At 28.6% G+C, this 18,394-nt stretch overlaps 1 long non-coding RNA gene across 1 annotated transcript; it reads left to right on the plus strand.

The window, feature by feature from the left end:
• The first annotated feature begins 412 nt into the window (after nt 1–412).
• Nucleotides 413–1,106, plus strand: LOC100202754 (uncharacterized). Its single transcript, XR_010641616.1, has 2 exons — nt 413–608; nt 713–1,106. It is a non-coding gene; the product is annotated as an uncharacterized LOC100202754 (long non-coding RNA).
• Nucleotides 1,107–18,394: the final 17,288 nt, after the last annotated feature.

An 18,394-nucleotide genomic window follows, 5' to 3' on the forward strand; every position in this document is an offset into this window, starting at 1 on the left:
GTAATTGTAAAAATTAAATACAATTACACATTACAATACAATAATATTGTATTGTAATATTACAGAAACAATAAAAAAATTTTATTATGGTATTTTATTGCTGCGATGAAAAACAATTACAATGAGTATTGTATTGTTTTTTTTTTTCTAACAATACAATAAAATTCGAGAACTACTGTATTGTATTGTTTTAATGAAATAAAATTACAATTACTATTGTATTGTTTTGATGAAAACAATTACAATAACTATTGTAGTGTATTACTTTACATTAAAGTAGAAAAGCTACATTTTCTTGCTTATATATAGTCGGTAAACTATCTTTAAAGTTGTTTTGACCGGGGCTAGTGTAAAATGCATTTTCAACACGGTTGAATAAACTAATAATCATACCCAAAATTTTGTTTTTTAGTATTATGCTGACTTTTTCAATTAAGTTGGAAAAAAATATTTGATTCGTTTGTTCTAACAACACTTCATATTTTAGATGAAGGTAATGTTTTAACTTTAAGTCCTTAAACTCCTTAAGCTAGTAACTATGGCATCTACGATGGGCTTATGGTTTCTTTTGACAGTTACGGTGTATGTAGCAAACAGCTCACCAAAATGTATAATATTTTGTTACTATAAATATTATTTATAATAAATGAATAATTTTTTACAAATAGTGTTTTATGTTAAATTAGTTTTATTTTAAAGAACAGATCTTTAGATGTCGAAACTCAAAATAAGAAAATAAAAAGAGACGGGGGAGGTGGCTATCATCACGACGGAGATACGTTTGGAGATCTTCACATACCTGTTCATTCAATGTTAAATGGATTTAATTCTGGACATCGACTACGACCAATGCATGAAATGGAATTACATGGAGGACGTTGGGATCATCTTTCATCTAGCATGAAAAATTACGGACATTTTAAAAAAAACAAGTTAAACAAAGTACAAAAATAACAAAAAAACTGAAGCAAAACAAGTAATTTTTACCTCCGGGTGAAGTCTGTACAACTGTGATCAACAATTATTTTGATTATGGTTCAACTCAATACAATAATAGAAATATTTAGTAAATATAATAGCTAATGCTAATATCATTCTAAGCGTTATTGAGTGCAGTTACCTCTACCTTCTTTCCACATCATCATTGAAGTAAGTAATAAAAGTCCACCCATTATTTAAATACCTTACGCTAAAGCGCATCTTTTGTTTGGAAATGTATAATTTCAAACTATTTTTTAGCTATTTTTAAAGTAGATATTTTGGAGTTATTTTTCTTGATTTAAAGATGATTTAAAACCTCAGTTTTTAAATAAACTGATGCTTTGAATTAACTTTTGAATCCCCCTTTTTTTTAGACAATTTTTTTTAGAAAATCAAGAAAAATATTCATTTGTTTATATATATATATATATATATATATATATATATATATATATATATATATATATATATATATATATATATATAAATACACACATACATAAATACACACATACATAAATATACACATACATAAATATACACATACATACATACATACATACATACATACATACATACATACATACATACATACATACATACATACATACATACATACATACATACATACATACATACATACATACATACATACATACATACATACATACATACATACATACATACATACATACATACATACATACATACATACATACATACATACATTCATACAGTCAGAACCACGGGGCAATGCACTTGCGTTTTGTCTAACCAACAGTAAAGTATACAAATCTTTTTTTAACCTTAGTGGCCGTAAACAATCTTTTTTGCGCCAACATACGACATGGTAAGTTTTTTAAAGAAAACATTTTAAAGCCAAACTTGGACTGTTCTAACAGAGACTTTTTCAAGTAATGACGGGTGCTTTTTTTTTCCAACGCATTTTTCATAAAAACTAACACAGTGCATTCTGAATGCTATATAAGGTGTTTAAAACAAAAACTTCTGAACACGTTTGAAATTCATCAATCAACTTTCTTTATGCAAGGTGGCGCACGTGTCCATACATCGAAACAAATAAGTAGCATGGTTTTTGAGCCCATGAGTTATTGTGATGGAGTGACCCAGCAGCAGCTCAGGTCTTAACCGAATAGAAAACATTTGGAAAGAAATGAAGTTAAAGACTCTTTGACGAAATAAAAAGAGTTTAGATGAATGTCTCTAAAATGATTTTAAAAACTCTTCGCAAAGCATGCCAAAACGTATTGGATTGATACTTAAGTACTTAAGGACAAGGAATGAAGACTAAATATTAAATAAGTTTTTAAAATTTTTATTTTAAGCTTTTTTACTCTTATTTCTTGATTTTTAGGAAAAAAACGAAAGTCAGATATTCGCAAAATTTCTGCTCTAGCTGTATATAACTTTATTGAGTTGAAAAAACAATCTACTAATTAGTCTCCAAATCACAGAGGGCGTTGGACGTTCTAATTGAACGTCGAATGGATGTCTGTTAGACACCTTGGGACGTTCAATGCCCACTGTGATAAACTAATGGCTTAACCTAAAAAAAAGGCAAGGATTTAATATGTTGTCGATTGTCTGAAATATACTATTTTCTATTACATCAAACATTAAGTCAACATTTGAAGATTATGCAAAAACAAGATGATGTTTAATTAATTATGTCATATTAATTAATTATGCCGCATTAATAATTATGAGGGTGATGAGCATAAACAAAAAGCTATTTTTACAGCTCCTTTAATTAAAACATTTTAGTCCACCTTAATCTGTGAGAACATTTCCGAAAATTCTGCCTTACAAAAAAAGAAGGAAATTAAAAAAAGATTTTTAAAACAAAAAAACTTTTAAACTTTTATTTAAATACTTGTAAACCAAACCGAAATAAAAAAGAATATTTTAAAAAACTAATTTAATCTAATTTGAATTAAATTAACTTTTAATTACTTTTCATTATTAATTTGTTATGTTGTTGCTTTTTAATTAAATATAAAAACCTCTTCTTGTGAAAGAGTGCTTAATGAGAGATAATAAATAAAGAGACATCAAATATTGAAACGGCAAAGTTTTCTTGTTTGTTTTTTTTTGTTTTTTTCTTATACTCATAAATTTTCTCACCTTTTTTGTTTTTGTATTATTTGTAGTTTGTACTTTAAAAACACTTTTTTGAATTTTTTAAAAAAAGAAAAGTTTACAAATCGTGAATGCGGTTTCTAATAGTATTTTTTTTTATTGTTGACAACATTTCAAAAATTTCATTAATATAAAGTAATCAAAAGTTTAATAAACGAAATGACAAACATGACAATGACAGCTTCAATTGATAAGTGCAGTGAGGAGACAATGACAGCTTCAATTGATAAGTGCAGTAAGGATACAATGACAGCTTCAATTAATAAGTGCAGTGAGAACACAATGACAGCTTCAATTAAAGTACAATGAGGAAACTAACTCTGCTTATTGATTGCAATGTCAGGGCCGGATTCAGAACGGAGCAGATGGGTCCACAAAGTTTGATCTATAAAAGAAACGAAAATACTTATTTTAAACCTATGAAGAAAAATTTTAATTAAAAGAAATTAAAAAATTAAAATAAAGTACCTAATTAATTAAATAATTAAATTACCTAAAAAACTACAGCTAAATAAAATATTTTAGTAGTAAAGCATAGCTACGAAAAAATTGATCCAACTTTGAGAGCTTTAAATTAGCAAAAAATGATACAAAAAAGTAAACTTTTTTAAATAGGCAAAGCTTAGTACTACTTTTTCACAAAAAAGTAAACATATGTTTTCCTAAAAGTTTATCATTAAAGATGATGTCAAAAGAACAAATTGACCGTGAATGAATTTTGTGCATTTACTTAGAAACTACTGGATCATCATATGGAACAATTTCTAAGCTAGCCAAATCAGTCAGTCAATTGTTTCTTGGCTTCTCAAGCGTTACAAGGAAGCTTTATCCATAAATTGCAAGTCCGGATCTGTAAGAAAGAAGTAATTTGAGAATAAAATGTTGACCTCGATAATTCGTCGTTTGTATTTGCATAATCCTAACTATCTGACTATGAAAGAGCAAGTATATGTCAATACATCACGTTCTTCTGTACAAAAAGTAAAGAAATTTTACGGTATTCACTCTTATTACTTATATATAAGGGTACACCTGATTGGAAATTTTTAATTTCGGTTTGAAAAAGAATTATATTTATATAATTTTTTACCTTAAAAATTGAAAGTGAAAGCCTGCACCTCATCATCGTGGCTATATAATATATATTTATAACATATAAGTAAAAATTAAAATCAAGGCATCTTATACCTTTTGATTGTTTAAAATTTAAGAAACATTTAAAATAAGACTATTATATATATTATATTTACATAGAGGTAAAATTATTGATTAAAAAAGAGCTATTTTATACCCCAAAACTGGATAGCAACTCTTTTTGCACCACAATATTTCTAAACTTCTAGAAATCCTAACATAATTATTTTAACTACAAATAAAATTACATTGTGTTTGTTAAGAATTTTGGATTTTTTACCTAGGTTTATCTATAGTTCTTCATTGCCCTTTTGGACAATAATTTTTTAATTTAATTTACAGAGTATGTATCTCATGTCTTCAAAAAAAAAGGTAAGAAATTAATTCCGGTATTACTGCCTGAAATATTGTAATTCCGACCGGAACCGGAATGACCTAAAAGTCACAAAACAGAATTCCGGTACATCCCTACTCTTCTCAAAGATAAAATATCCAAACCGTAATAGGAAGTAACAAAAATGTATCAAAACGCAAGAAAGAAAACTGCATGACAAAATTTTGACAAATTTCAATGGCTGCCTAATTTTTGATAATGAAACTTATATCAAATTAGACTTAAGACAAATTCCTGGTAACAGATTTTATGCATTAAACGTGAAACTGTCAGCAACAAATACAAATATACAAAACTGGATAATTTGGCAAGAAATGTATGATAGGGCAAGCAATTTGTAAAGTTGATAAATGCCGAACTCTACAAGAAGGAGTGCCAGGAAAAACGTCCCAGCAAACATTTAGTAGTCGGACCGAAGTCGGCCGCCGCTGTGTTGCCACGTTGGCTTGCACATCGTATTTACATCGGACCATTAGTATCAAACTTCAGGTGGTTCAACAGCGGACCGATGACGGCAAAACGCTAAATTTTCAACAGCGGTCCATTGGTGGCAAGCCAATGTTGGAGCGACAGCGTTTCGATATAGGACCTTCTTTATTTCGCGCTTCAATTTCGAGGCATGAACCTTCCTAATATTATTTTTGTACTTTTCTTTAAATATATACTCTTATCTTTAGCGAAGTTGTTTATTATTTTCATTACATGATCTCATCCAAAACAATGCATAGATGACACATTTAAAACTTTTTCGAACTTATTAAATAACATAACTAGCTCAAATACTTATGGTAAACCAAGCGGTCTGCAGACTTTTGATGATGCCCTGAAAGAAGACACTGATATATTAATCGAAATATAGAAATCAACTAGTTAAGAAATACTAAAATAAACATAATAAACCAACCTTGTAGATACACTAATACCTTCACGGCATTAATGTATCTACATTCAACAAAATGTAAATAAAACCAATATAATATTAACGTTAATATCTGGTTTTAAAAAAACAAAAGCATAGTTAATTAAGATGCTGTGGAAATACCTTTAAAAAACAATATAAAAGTAAAGTAATATACACAATAGCCTAACAGCATTTTTTAAAGTAAAACACCAGATTGTCATCTCTAGGTAACTGTAATATCAAACATGTTATTTTTTCAAAAATCAAACTGTCATTCCATATAATTTGACCCTTAAAATGACGGTTTAATTTACTTTAAAAAAACATTTAAAATATGATGGTTTAAATTAACTTAAAAAAAACTACCTGGCATGCTGATTCTCTATTTTCCAGTACGGTTGAGGATTTTAAATAAGAGCAAATTTTTTTTTTTTTTTAATGTAAAACTACTAAACCTATTTTCAAAATAAAATCTTCTATCTTATAATGAAAAGACAAATAGTATTTGAAAAAGTTACTTTAATACCTGGTTGGTTCTGATGTGCACATATTATTTACGCGTATGCCACCCTTGAGGTGGCATACGCGTAAATGATATGTGCACATCAGAATAAGAAAAAGTTCAAACCTGAAAAAAGATAATAGTAATCAGAAGTATAATATTAAATCACAAGCATACTTCCACATACTGAGTTTTCATAAACAGGTTTAAGAAAATAGTTTATAAATAAAAAAAGGCAAGCTTGTAGCTGAATTTTCTTAGATTTCCTCACACCTGCTTTAGAAGTTGAGCACAAAATTAGTTCTTTCTATTTGTAAAATTTAAGCATCATTACATAAGTTGTCATACATTCTTTTTATTTCATACAATTTATTGTTGTAATGATTGATATGAACAAACAGTATACTAATTTTCCAGAACTAGAATTATGCTGCATTTTTTTAATTATTTCAAGTTAAACAAAACTGATACGTACAAACATACAAAAAATCCCTACAGACTTGGAAAAAAAAAATGGATGTAAAAAAAGAATTATGGCTTCTTAAACAGGCATCAATGACTATTACATAACTTTAGAATAAAGTTCAGCTTCTTGAGACAACAACAACAAACTCAACAACAAAGCTTTAAAACACTGAAACACCTCATTCATCATGTACTCAACCTTCTGATCAATAACTTAATATTTATTAAACTAAATACTTTTATACAAAAAGTTGCTGGAAAAAAAAAAGATTTTCTTTGAATAAATACTTTGTCTATATTTTTTAGAACTAAAAAAAAATATTATTATACTAGAAAAAATTTGATATTTTAATGTTTATTGTAAAGAAGATCTTTTAAACTGAATAAAATTTCTTGATTTAATATACACTTAACGTAGACAGCAGTTTTCTGTTTTTCTTTTTGCTGTTGTTGTACATTTCTTTACCAATTGCAGGATTTCATTTACTGCAGGATTTCATTAAGAAGCTCCTAAGAATCAAAGTTAAATACAAACATCAGGTTATATGAATTAGATGGACCAAAATGATAACTCAAACAAATATCAAGCTTGTAAAGAAAAATCAATTGACAAAAAATAGTTCGTCAGCCAAGAAACAAAAGGCGTATGTCCATTTTTTGTGTTTTCAAGAAAACCCATAAATTGTTGAATATTTATTAATAATAAATAGAAAAAACACAAAATATGGAATGCCGCCTCTTGGTTCTCAGCTGACTAAAATTGTTAACTACTCAGCACGAAAAATTTGCATCTTCTAAATAAAAAGATAAGGTATGTGTTAAAAATTATAAACCCTGCCAATATACCAAACTGAAGAATTACGACCTGAGTCAGAAATTGCTTGAAACCTTTCATAATTTAATTTAAAATCATTACTATTTACATAGAGGGAAGACATACACACTCTCAGTATACTAATTCTGTGATGAAAACATTGCCTAATTTATTTCTGAGATCCACATAAGCTATTTTCTTGAGCTGTCTTGACTAAAAACTCTTTATTAAATAAAAGAACTACAATAAAATAATACTTGCTATTATTTTGTTTTAGTTGTTTTAGCACTACTATACTATCTAAATATATTTTGATATAATAATATTATCACATCAAGATATATTTAAAAATAGTTATACCCTGCCTTTTTTTATTAAAATCAACTATATATATAAAATAAACATTCTTGTAAAAAGGTAAAAAGTCAAAACTCTTAGATATTTGTGTAAATTCTATTTATATTGTATATATATGTAGAGATTTTATTATAAAATGTCTACATATATGTATAAAACAAATATAAAAATTTTATATACTGTATTAACAAGAATAATATATATATATATATATATATATATATATATATATATATATATATATATATATATATATATATATAAAATATAATATTTATAATATAAAATGATATATATATATATTAAGGTTATGACTTATTTTCAACCGCTGCAATATTACAACAACGCCATTCTTTTTTCCAGTGTTAACGCTGGTGGTATCTGCAACAATCATCTGTATTGAATTCCATAGGTGAAATTCATTGAGGACTTTAGAAATTCCTTAAGCAATAGTTTTTCCCTGGCCATCTACCAAGCCCAGGACATCCAACTTGATTTCTCTTCTTTCATTTTTGAGGGCGACCACAAGGACCAACTTTCCATATGCAACCTTTCAATCATTTCTTTTTTCAGCTTGATTGCGTCTTTGATTGTTGACTTGTAAATAACTAATTGACATGGAGTTGTGATGTCAATGCCTTCACAAGCGAATTGCTTGCATATGGTAGCAGTTTTGATTGTTGATACTCTTGTGTAGGTCACCAAATTGATTGCAATTTTGCTTTTATGATGTTTTCTGCTTGGTGTAAGAGTAGTCTCAACTTCTTCTTCATCGTTTTCATATTCACTGTCGTCAGTGAATATGAAATATGTCATCAGCCTCAGTCAGAATCACTAAAACCAGAATGGTAAGGTGATGAGTTAGATGACCTAATAGAAAGTTTTTTGTCCTTCAGAAGGATGTATCATTTCTTTACTGGCCGCTTGGCCTGTATAGTATCCCACTGTTCCTTTGCTTTGCACTTGGAGATGGTACAATCACTTGTCCACGGAAGATAACCATGTTCCATCCACTTTAGTAATATCAAAAATTTCATCAAGAGGTTCGTAGCTTCCTCGCTTGACACATTCATCATAACATTTCAGTATTTTATCAAGCTTTGCTCGTATAACTTGATCAGATTCATGAGGAAAATTTAGTTTATTCTTCCACAATTTTGTGACTTCTTTGGGAATTTCCGCTATTCGCTCCTTTTTTCCTTTGATTTTTGGTCCAAGGAAAGGGTAGCGTCCAATAATTTGCTTTTGGAGAGGCATTCTGCACTTTTCTTCCAATAAATATTCTTCCAAAGGGTCTATCCTTCTTCTTTTATGAGACTTTTTGAAGGCTTTTGTCTTCAAATTTTACCAGATTATTGGTCCAGACATCCTTGTTTTTCTGAATGCTACTATCGCTAGGCTAGCTAAATTGTTCTAGAATATTCTAAATTGTTCTAGAATATTCTAAACTGTTCTAGAATATTCTAAATTGTTCCAGATTGCTCTAAATTGTTCCAGAATGTTCTAAATTGTTCCACAATGTTCTAAAATATTGTGGAATTTTCCAAAATATTCTAAAGTTCTTAACATTTCTAATCTATACAAGCTTTAAATGATTTTCAGCAAAGCCATATGTATTAGTGGTAGCAGTAACAAGATTAAATAAATTACGATTCGTAATTTTAATTGCGGGGTGACCTTTTTTTACAACCTTGAGGAATTGAACATGTTTTCAATGTTTTCTAACAAAATTTATGACACAGGAAATTTTTTTTTTAAATATATATATATATATATATATATATATATATATATATATATATATATATATATATATATATATATATATATATATATATATATATATACAATTTAATTATATATAAATATAACAAGAAATATAACAACTTATAAATATAACAAACAATAAGTTATTGTTTTCAGTAAACAATATCACAGTGTGCTTTATTGTATCATTAAATTGATCAATAAATTATCAATAAGTAATATTTTAAGTCACCAATATATATTAAAATATTTTATTTGAAATAAACATTTTAAATTTATACCACAATAATCATAGGTTTTTAACTACCACAAAATTATAACTTTAATTATTTATTTTGAATAAAATATAGTAAGAATTTGTATTATTTGATACTTTTAAAATATTTAATATCAATAATCTGCTAATTTATAAATATAAAACTTTGTTATAAAACAATTCTTTATTTTTCAGTGTATTGATACTATACACTTTATTGACCTAAAATAGATAATTGTCGAAGCTTATAAACACTTGTTTTGAACCACGGCATTTGTTTAGAACCACGGTGTATTCAAACTCTGGCATCATTTTGATTTTACACAATATTATATAATAGTGTGAAATCAAAATGATGCTACTTTACGACAGTCGTATAATTGCAGGATAAAAGCATTAAGAAATAGATACTTTGATGGCTCATACTAATAATATTGTATTGATAGTATACAGAACTTTGCAAAGGTTTAGAGCACCCTACGAAATATATAAGACAAAAAGCCGTTAGTGTTGTTTGTTGACTTTCGATTAATATGATCCTGCACTTCGTTATAAGATATATTTTTGTATATATTACGTTTAAATTACGTTTTTTTTTTTTTTTTAGTTTAATTAGTTAAAACTGAAAATGAAAATGGCTACTGTTAAAACAAGAAATAAAATTAAACATGGTATGCTTGGACAACCTAAACCATTCCAAACAAATCAACTGCCAACTTCTGCTGATGTTTTCAAAGCATATTTTTTTAAAAATAACAATTTTTGAAAAATTTTATTTTTAATTTATTTTTTAAAAAATAACAATTTTTTGACTATTTTAAAAAAAATAACAATTGCGCAAGTGTTACTGAAAGAGCAACAGTCATAGCTAATGAAATTTAAAACACTGTACAACAAAGCAAGTATTCCTAAGATTGCAGTCAGCAGCTTAGTTATTCGCATAAAGAGACTAATTAACAAAGTACATGAACTTGGTAAATACTCTGATGGCAAGAAGTCCTCTGCAACAAATCAAGATGTTAACTATTCAACTTGTGTTTTGGTGTTCGAGAAAGGTTTTGATGTTTTTAATGAAGAAGTTTTGATAATGGTGTTCGAGAAAGATCACCTTGTTCATGTCCACTGCCAAAAAAAATTTCAACTCTTGAATGGAAGTTCTGGATAGATCAAAAAGCGGTACAGAAGATGGTAATAGGAAAAGTAGACAAAGAAGAAACAATTAAGCTGCAGAAGAGAGAAAAAAGAGGGAGCAAAACATGCAATTTATCGATTACAGATAAGAAACTGAAGTTTGATAAAGAAATTGATCCAAATGAAACATATTGCAGAAATAATAAACATTCAAAGTCAGATGAAGAATTTTTTCCAATTGAGATGTCAGATGATAAAGTGATTTTAAGTGATAATGAGATGTCAAGTGATGAAGAGATCAAGGTTTACAGCACTAAACAATATCCTGAGTTGTGTAAGACTATGGATAGGTGTAAAATCAGTAACAGGGATGCTTGTCTAATAGCAAATGCCGTACTAAAAGATTTAGATCTTATAACACCAGAGAATGCTATTAATCCAGCAAAACTTCGTCGTCAGAGAAATATGTGGATGAAAAAGGAAGTTAAAAAGCATGCTGCTGAAGTCAAAAATGTACTTTGCATTGGATATGATGGGAAGCAGGATATCACTTGTGTTAAAACAAATGGCGTCCGACGAAATTTCAAAGAAGAACATAAAGTTACATATAGTTTAAGTAAAGTTTTTACAACTTTTTACATTTAATGGTTTAAAATATTGGATAGAAATTATTTTTAAGTATGTTTAGGCTTTACAAAAGAAAGATAAAAGCTCGTTTTAAAATTATTCTAATAAAAACTGCGGTTTCTTGCAGTGTTTCAGTTGCAGTACAGTTGGTGAATTGCTGGCATTTTTGTCTTGTAAAAAGCCACCCAAATGTGTAACACACGTAAAAAAATAAATTTTAAGTTTTAAAACAGTATTTTATTTTTATTTTTTTATCCACATATAATATTGTATTTATTTAAATTTTTGTCAAATTCCTGAACTTTATACTAGAATTAACTTTTTGGGCAAATTTTATTTATTTTTAACTAAAAAAACATATTTTATTATGTGGTGCAAATCTCATTGGGGATAATTTGCTCAAATTTTAAAAACTCAATCAAAGCATATTAAATCTTAAAGCAATTCTTCATAAAGAAATTATAATAACATTATAGACCTTGAAAAAATCAATTTAAGTCATTCAGGGGTGTGGAGTAGTAAAAATAAGTACTGACTCCGACTTCAATCGTTGAAATTTTTAGCATACGACTCCGGCTCCAACTCCGACCCCAACTCTGCATCCGACTACGACTCCAAAACAAAATTTTGAAAAGTTCTTTGAATGCTTTAAAAAATATAACGCGATAAGTTAAAAAATTTATTTTTGCCAAATTTATGAAAAGTTCTTTGAGGTTTAGTATGAATATAAGATTTATAAAATATTTTGTACATGCATTTTTATTTCCGAAAAGTTTCACTATTGGAGTCGCAATTTTGTGTAGCAACTCTGACTCAGCTAAAAATGTCGCGACTCCGACTCCGACCCCACAGCCCTTTAAAAAATATAACGCGGTAAGTTAAAAATTTTATTTTTGCCAAATTTATGAAAAGTTCATTTAGCAAGTTCATTTAGTCACAGCTTATTTAGCAAATATTTTATTATACCTAAATTTAACTGAAGTGAAAAAACCATTAAAAATGGAGTAATGTAAGGTTGACAGTACATTAATTCATAAATAATAAATCAGTATACAATTTTATTACGTGATAAATGTATTTTTACGTTTTTACGTAAAGTACGTTAATTAGGCTATTTTAACTTTTTAAAAATGCAATAACTTTGCTTTTAAAAAAACACAATGATTTCGAAATAGCAAACGTCTTTTTCTTAACGTAAAGTTATCTTATCAACGGAAGAATAAAGATATGGCATTTCAGATGAGATATGGATTGCAGATGAGACATAATGATTCCAGATTTGTTCGAGTTATTAACAATGACAAGGAATTGATAAAATGCGAAATCTTTCAACGGGTAAATAACAGGAATAAACTGTAGAAATTAAGTTAGTTAGAGGCTTTAGTGGAAAAATCGACTATTTTAGGGAGAACATACAAAAAAGTGATGCTACATTGGCTGCGAGTTTGGGTTGGGGAAGTAATAGGGTTAGAGTCAAGTGAAGTTTTCGGCACTTTAACCCAGCATTTTACACGTTGAAAATCTTTGCATTTTACTTGTGCCCACAATAACCTGTTTTGATATAAGTTACTCATTCACTGATATAATTGCAGCGCTCATCGTATATTTAAAGTTACCCAATTAGCGTTCTAACTGCAAAAAGATCTTTTAGTTCCTTCAAAAGAATTAAAACACATTTAAGGAAAACGATGGCACGAGCCATCTGCGTGTTTGTCTGCGCTAAGCCTATTGAAACAGAAATAGCAGCTCAATTAAATTTGCAGCTTTGAAGGCAATAAAAAAACTCTTGTAAGTGAAAGTATTTTTTTTCTTACCTTCAACATACTAAACTTGAAGTGATATTTTTTTCTGGTCGATTTGAGAATATTTTGCGTTATTCAAGGATTTAATCGTGCTTTTGTTTTGACAGTTTTTTAGTCTCCGGAAATGCTTATAAACCTTTTAAAACTTGTTAAAAAACATAAATGATTATTAGCATTTTTAATTTTTAAAAGATGATTTCAATTTATAAGAGATAATAGTTTATAAAAAAATTATAGTAGTTTCATTACTCTTTTTGTTCTTTCCATTTTTTGAGGCACTAAAATTTTTTGGGGCGGTAAAATATTATCACACTTTTGTGATACTATAAATACTGCAAAATCGTCAGAAATGTTTGGTTTAAGTATTCCGGTTTAAATTTTGGTATTAAAAAACAAATTAGCACTTATTTGATGAACTGCAGTAGTACTTTCTCTGGTAATTCGATTTGGCTTATTAACTGGAATGCAATCATTCTGAAAAATGTAGTTGAAAAAGATTTTTATTTTTTTATTTGTCATACTCATAGTATATTAAGCTTAAAATCGCCCACGAGGTACACGCTTCTATTTGATCTTGATTAGGTTTTAAATATCTTTTTTAAGTAATCTCCAAATAGTTTTATTGCTCCAGAAGGTTGCCTTTCACAATAATAATCTCATTAAATCTTGATCCTATTTTAATTAAAAAGTCAGAAGAATAAGTTTATTATTTAAAAAATGAAAATAATGTCAAAACTGAAATCATAAAAAATTTATCTAAAGAAGCAGTGTACCGTGAAGCTGTTTTAGCTTCTTGCAATAAAAAAAAATTTAAGTTATGTAAAAAATGTTTAAACAGGAAGCAAAAACTCGACTACCATTTACTAGATAATATAACTTCCTATGATAATGATCAAACAGTAAATAATACTGAAAATATTAACAATGAACCCATAGACAATAAAACCTTAAAAAACAAATCCATTAACAAAGTAGGTAAAAAACTAAAATTTTACAATGATAACTTTAGGACTTTAGTCGCTTATTTTAAACAAGATAATAAATTTATAACTGATAAAAGTTCTATAAACCAACGTCTTAAAAAACTAGCAAATTATCAAATTTCTCCAAATAACTTTAAAAAAGCATAGAACGCAAAAGAAATATTGTTATTACTGGAGCACCGTCTCAAAATCTTGGAGACTTAAATGAAAAAAATAAACTAAACTCAACTTTTGTTGAACAAACTTTATCAAAAGTTGGCATTATTTTAAACTCCGACTAATTTTAACTTGAAAGTTAAAATTAATCGGTTTCCAATCTCATCATTCAATTTTGATCAACCAAAGAAACAATCCCTTTAGTTGAACGGCACAGTGAAAAAGATCGTGTTTTAGCGCTTAAAAATTCACAAATCTTAAGAGATGATAAAATTTGTATACGTCCTTAAAGAACTAAATCTGAACAAATTCAATTTAATGCACTCTGTAAAAAGAAAAAGAAACTCGACTAACTTTTACTAAATAAAAATATTCTTGAGCAGCCCTTTCGATTTGTTGTCCGAGGCAACCGACTACGTTGCCTAGGCTTCCCAAAAAGTTTCGAAAAAAAAAAAGAAGCATATATGACATATGGATTGAAGCAACCAAAGCAACAAAAACTTAAAACACAAAACTTAAACTCCCCAATTTACCGAAGGCCCCAATTTACCGAACTGAATGAAATTAGAAAACACGATGAAGCTAAACTAATGATTGGAAACATCAACATCAATTCCATTATTTATAAGTGTGAACAAATAAAGGAATTAGTTTGAGACAAAGTTGATATTATATTAATAACTGAAACAAAACTAAATGATTCTTTCCCACCAACCCAGTTTCAAATAGAAGGTTATTGCCAACCCTACAGGTTAGATCGAACAAAAAATGGTGGAGGTTTAATGCTGCATATAAGAATAGATATTCCATCACAAATGTTGGTTAAATTAAGTGATGATGATAACCATGAATTGTTAAAGTGTTCATATTTTCTTTTCAAGAAAATATGAACATTTTATCATAATGGGAGACTTCAAAGCCAAAAGAATTTTGTTGTATTTACAAGTTATAATCGCTCATAAGGACCCACTTGTTTTAAAAACCTAATCAATTTAAAAACAATTGACCTTATTCTAATTAATAACTCTTCAAGTGCCACTCCACCGCACTAGATATAGGATTATCTAATTTCCACAATTTAATATTAACGGTAATGTTAATATTAAATTGTTAATATTAAAAAAACAACTCAGAAAGATAGTCATTTACCGAAACTATAAAAAATTTGATAATAAAACATTTCGATATCACCTAATTAAAGAAATAAAGGAAAAAAACCTCCTAAGCAATGGTTTAAATACTTTTATAAGCAACGTATTAATGGTATTGAATGAACACGCGCCTCAAAAAAAAAGAATATGTAAGTACCTTTCATTACCAAAGAATTAAATAAAGCCATTATGACCAGATCTCGACTTTTAAAATGTTATAAAGTGGAAAAATCATATGCATCTAAAATTGCATAAAAACGTTTAAGGAACTTTTGCGTGAGCCTATTAAGAAAAACTAAAAAGTTGTTTTACGAAAATCTTTCAACAAAAAAAACTGATAATAAATTATTTTGGAAAACAGTAAAGCACTGCCTTAAAGAAGTTTCTTCATTAAATGAAAAAATTATATTAATTGAAAGTGACACCATCATATCGGATGAAACGTCGGTGGCAAATATATTTAATAGCCACTTCAACGACTCTGTATTAAAATTGTGTAAAAAGCCTATTCCTGAAGTTGCTATTTTAAGTACATATGATCCGGTGGAGGACTCCATAATTCGATACTCAACACACACAAGTATACTTGAGATGTAAAAATTATAAAAAATTCACCATCTTTTACATTTAAACCAAAAAAAATATCGACGAAATAAGAAAATATATATGCGAATTAACTCCTTTCAGTGCTAAAAATGACTTACGTTCTGTTGTGAGCGACTTGCAAAACGCTGCATATCAATTTTCTTCATGTTTTGAAAATAATGGAATGAAAGCTAATCCAGATAAATATCATATTATTATCATTATTAATATTATATTATTTTTAGTAAAACAAGCTCTCTTAAAGTTAACATCTGTGGTAGTCTCATCTGATAATGAAAAACTACTGGGTATAACGCTTAATAATAAACTTTCCTTTGATAACCATGTTAACAATTTATGCAAATCAGCAAGTCAAAAAGTTAACGCGCTCTTCAGACTCGTTTCTTTTATGTCTTTGAATCAAAGAAAACTTATACTTAACGCTTTTATTACATCTCATTTTTCTTATTGCCCATTAGTTTGGTTGTTTCATAGCAGAAAACTTAACAATCGTATTAACAGAATACACGAAAGAGCCCTTAGAATTGTATATCAAGACTATCAATCTCCTTTTGAAGAACTACTTATAAAAAATGATTCAAAAACTATGCATCACAAGAATTTACATGTATTGGTTGCGGAAATTTTTAAAGTTAAATTGGGGTTTGCCCCTAAATTGATGGAAGAGTTTTTCGTTTTCGCAATACTTTTCTAAGAGGGGATAAATTTGCATATAACAATATACAATCTATGAAATACGGTCTAGTGTCCCTTTCGCATATGGGATCATCAATTTGGAACTCGTTACCAATAAGCATTAACTCTGAAAGAATTTAAATTAAAAATCAAAAATTGGATTCCGAAACACTGTCCCTGCAAGTTATGCATGATCTATGTCAAAGACATTGGATTTATAAAGTCGCATGTTTAATTTATGCAAGCTTTAAATAACTCGTTAATTTTGATTATTATTATTGATTTGTTAAGTATTTTTCTTGAATTTTTTATAATTATTTGAGCTGACTTTAAATAGCATAATATAGAGCTTTTTAACGTCCCAGCAAACATGCCTTTATCGGACCGCTGTGTTATCGCCGCTGGCGCATTATGATGGCACAACGCTGGCGTGCCTTGCTTGTACCGCTGCGTTTTGCTCATAGATTCTACGAAGGCCTTTTATCCGCAAACCACTGAAGGCCCATCATTGGACCGGCAGAACCTCAGCAAACATGTCTTCGTTGGACCAACGTGTTCTTATTGCCGGCTTGAAATGCTAGCACAGCATTGGCGTGCCGCACTGGCACCACGGCATTTTATGCTCGTTGGTTCTATGGCGGTCCTCCGTCAACATTATATAGCGCATTAATTTCAGACCATTTTTGGGCGTCGCGGTACCAGACTCTAATAAGTAACAAATAATTATTCAGAAAACTAAAACAGTTCAACAATTAAAATATTTGTAAATATTTCATTTAAATAAAAAAACTAAAGTTAATTATTGTGGCTCGTCATCAGTATCGATATTTGACACTCTGCTTCTTTTTTTTAACTTATTATTGATCTAGCTTGTCTCCCACCATTTCGGTCTGGTGCTCCACTCAAAAAAAAGCAAATTTTTTATGAAAAATTTATAGATTAGGGTGTTGTAATTGTTTAGGTGCGTGAAGATACTTTTGAATAAGTGTTAATTGAGGGAGATAAAGTTTGTAACTTTTTTTTTTATGTTTTTGAAAAAAATTTAATTTTTAGGTATTTTTTGTAAGCGCACGTTAATTTTTATTCTTTGCTTACTCTAGAAATTGGAATGCAAAAAAATGTTTCTATTAAACATAGTTTAACTAGTGAATAGTAATACATTTTTATACATACTTTTTCATACCGTCGTATTTTTGTAGTTAATAACGTTTAATTATGAAGAAGTATGTGGACGAAGGCATAGAGCTGTATGAGGGTTGTAGAGATGATTTGGAAAAAAATGAAGTCAAAAACTCAGTGTATGTAAATAGTGAAAATGGCGAAGCTGACAAGCGACCTGATCTGCCACCAAATGATAATTGCTAAAAATCAATCAATAAAATGTTTTTGTCCTCTTCTTTTTACCATTCCACTTTCCTGCTCCTAAAGTGATAATAGGAGATCGTCTCTGAAATATCTCACTAAAATAAAGATGCTAAAACAACAGCGAGTTATTATCAATTGATTCCTATTAAAATTTTGCGCGAAAACAT

The sequence above is a fragment of the Hydra vulgaris genome, chromosome 11 (assembly GCF_038396675.1).
Source record: "Hydra vulgaris chromosome 11, alternate assembly HydraT2T_AEP".
NCBI lineage: Eukaryota > Metazoa > Cnidaria > Hydrozoa > Anthoathecata > Hydridae > Hydra > Hydra vulgaris.